The following is a 3,569-nucleotide window of genomic DNA, read 5'->3' on the forward strand; positions in this document are numbered from 1 at the left end:
AGGAAATCAGGAGGGATGTGTTTGCGCATCACGTGTTGCGTCAGGTGTGGTTCCAGCGTGTAGGCCCGGCTGCAGACGGCGCAGGTGTACACCTTGCTTCACAGTGTGCGTGGACAGGGGCGTCTGCAGCGAGGCTGTGTCTGAGCGCACCCAGTGACAGCTGTGGCCCTGGCAGGGTTCACCTTTGTTGCACCGCGGCCCGTGGGACTGCAGGTCCGAGCTGTGTGGAGGTGTTCCTCACATCCTGGCTGTGCACACCTGGGTGTCCCGGTGTGGATGCGGGCGTGCGGCTGGAGTGAGAGGGCTGCGGGAAGGACTTCTCACAGAAGTTACACCCCTGGGCTTGGCCCCTGAGTGGATACACGTGTGCTGGGCCAGGTAGCAGCTGCTAGCAATGGGCTGCAACAGCGTGGGCACTTGTGGGGCTTGGTCTCGGTGTGTTACTTGGAGCGCATCCGCGTCTCTGCCTTCGAGTAGAACGTCAGGGAGCACATCCGGCTCTCTCTGATGGTCGTCATCATTGTCGGGGAGAGGACAGAGGGAGCCCTGATTCCAGCATCCGCTTCTTTTCTCAGCCCCAGGGGTTCTTAGCGGCCACGGTGCCACCTCCATCCCCACCACCACCTCCTTCCTCTGTGAGGGTCAATGCTCCCTTCTCAGAGAGGTCAGGGACCACCTGCAGGGCTTGTGAGCGGGGGAAGGGCTGAGACGCTCATGGGAGCTGAAGCTGGGGAGGGTCTGAGCTGACGAGGCTCTTGTCGCAGGGATCCTGAAAGGGACGTGATGACCAAACCGGGAGCCCTTGATTGACCCCCTTCTCTCCTCCACCTCTGAGAACAGAGACTCCAGCAGTCTGCAGTCCTGTCCACGGCACGGGTACCACCGTGATATTCTGGGTAACGGACGCCTGGCTCTGTGGGGTCAGCTGCTCTGACTTGGACTCTGTCCTCGCTGATGCCCGAGGGCAGGCAGCACAGCCAGCGAGGTGGGGCAGGGGGCGGAGCCAGCCCTTGGCCCTTCTCCCGCAACAGCTGACCCCCGCCCTTGTTGATGCACATCTGTTCTCGCCCTGCCCTGAGGCCCAGGCCCCCCAGGCTTCGCAGCCGCAGCCACCACACTTCCGGTCCCCGGGGGCAGGCCCCCAACCCTCCCCCCAGTGTTCCTTTGACCTGACCCCCTAAAGACGGTGGAGCATCACGAGGACCTCTGTCTCACTGTCACCAGCAGCGCCATCCAGCTGGAGCACCTGGCCAGCTCGTGGAGACCTGTGCTGCCGTCCGCCAGGTAGAGGGGAGAGAAGTTCTGGTCCCTTCTTTCTGCAGCTCCTCTCGGCGGGAAAAGTCCTCTTCTTCCTTGACAGGCCACAGCTCCATCTCCTTGGGCCTCAGGCACGGCCTTCCTCCACAGGATACCGTCCTTATTCTCAGCCTCTCTCAGAAGGAACGTCAGCCCTCCTGAATGGCTGTGGAGTACTGAGCTGGTGGGGAAATCCAACAGCCTCCCCGCCCAAGCATAGCTTTTAACATTGGGGGTTGGTGCTCAGGGGAGGGGTTTGCTGTGACCTCATAGAGACTTTTCCAGCATGGGCGCTTTCTCTCTCACCCTCGTAATCCTCCAAGCTCGGGCTGATGGAGGACTAGAGGCTGGCACTCCCAGACGTCAGAGAGGAGGGAGCCCTAAATGCAACCAGCCTCCTGTTCTGTTCTTGCTGTGCCCGTCCCTGGGAGCCGCTTTGTTCCCCTCATGATCTCGAGTCACTTCCTACCTAATGCTGGAAGGAGATGGGGGCGGTCAGACCTCCTTTATTCTTAAAGGGGCAAGGGCTGAGATGTGGTCCCCAAGGGCTGGAGATCCCCAAATTGGTCAAGGGTGGCTTAGAAGTGTGGGTTATGGTTCTCCTTGGAGCCTCTCCCCTCCTCTGCCAGCTGAGGCCCTGTGCTCAGTCTCCCTACCCCTGGCCTAAGGAGCTGTCGGTTCTTTGTGAAACCCCACAACTGGGGGGGCTGCAGAGAAGGGAGGGTTCGGGGCAAATGCAAGGACTGGACTTACCTTGTTAGGTGCCACAGTCAGTTGCTGGACAAGGATTTATACATAAATATATATATATATAAATATATACATACCCACTCGTCACGGCCATCCTCGTTGTAACCATTTCTGTGTTTATAAATACATTATTTCTGGGGGAAAAAAAAGGTGATGGTTTCCAGCATTTGGGAGAGTTACTCAGTTTTCTTGGGTCTCTCCCAAGCATACATTTTATTAAACTTTTGTGTGACTTTCTCCTGTTAATCTGTCTCATGTCAGTTTAAATCTTAGACCAGCCAGAAGAACCTAGAAGCGTAGAGGGAAATTCCTCCCTCCACAACATCGGCGAAGCTTTCAGATTCTCCTCCTTAGCTCTCCGAGGTCTTATCTGCAGAAGTTCTTCTCCCACTACCAGAACCCCGGGTCTCCCTCTGTCCTCCCTGGCAGTCCCTCTTCATCTCTGTTCTCACAAGCAGCTCTCCGTGAAACCAAGTCCCCCTAAAACCGAGCTCCCCTGCCATGTTGATGATGAGCCTCTCAGTCCAAAACTTTACTCCCTTTCTTGTCCCCTCTGATTTTATTTATTTATTTTTTTGTGGTACGCGGGCCTCTCACTGCTGTGGCCTCTCCCTTTGCGGAGCACAGGCTCCGGATGCACAGGCTTAGTGGCCATGGCTCACGGGCCCAGCCGCTCTGCGGCATGTGGGATCTTCCCGGACCGGGGTATGAACTTGTGTCCCCTGCATCGGCAGGTGGACTCTCAACCACTGCGCCACCAGGGAAGCCCTCTTGTCCCCTCTGACCTAATCCTTTGCTCACTGAGCACTCACCCCCCAGAGTCAGATGAGGTCTCATCATCAACACACAAAGTCGTGTTTTTTTTCTCCAGAGCAAGATGAGCTCACGGATGGACAAGCCATGGATCTCCAGAGAGTGGCAAACCAGAGACATCCTGAGCCCCAAAGCTACAACTAAGAAATGTCACAAGGGGACTTCCTTGGTGGTCCAGCGGTTAAGACTCCACACTCCCAGTGCAGGGGGCCCAGGTTCGATCCTTGGTTAGGGAACTAGGGCCTGCAGGCCACAACTAAGGATCCCGCAGCCCGCAACGAAGATCCCGTGTGCTGCAACTAAGATCCAGCACAGCTAAATAAAAAATATTTTTAAAAAATGTGTCACAAGATGATAATTAACCCCAACTTCTTTGTTCTTCCCCTTTAAAAACGGTCAAGTTGGAGTGGATCCGAGGCTTGTCACCCACTCTCTTGCTTGGTGCCATAAGCCCTTACTTTGCTGCAAACTCCCGCTGCAGGAGTTGGGCTTTCTGTGCCACAGACGTATGAGCCCATTGCTGGGTCACATCAACTCCACTCAACAAAACAAAGCCCTCTGTGGCTGGCCTTCCTCATGCCCTTGCTTCAAAGACAGCTGTTCTGGGATTATCAGCATTGGGGGGGGGGCGTGTCCACCAAGAGAAGGTTCTAGCCCTTCTGTCCCCAAACAATTGATCAAAGATTTCATTGGGGAAGCAGTAGGGACGG

Source organism: Mesoplodon densirostris, chromosome 15, assembly GCF_025265405.1.
Source record: "Mesoplodon densirostris isolate mMesDen1 chromosome 15, mMesDen1 primary haplotype, whole genome shotgun sequence".
Taxonomy (NCBI): domain Eukaryota; kingdom Metazoa; phylum Chordata; class Mammalia; order Artiodactyla; family Ziphiidae; genus Mesoplodon; species Mesoplodon densirostris.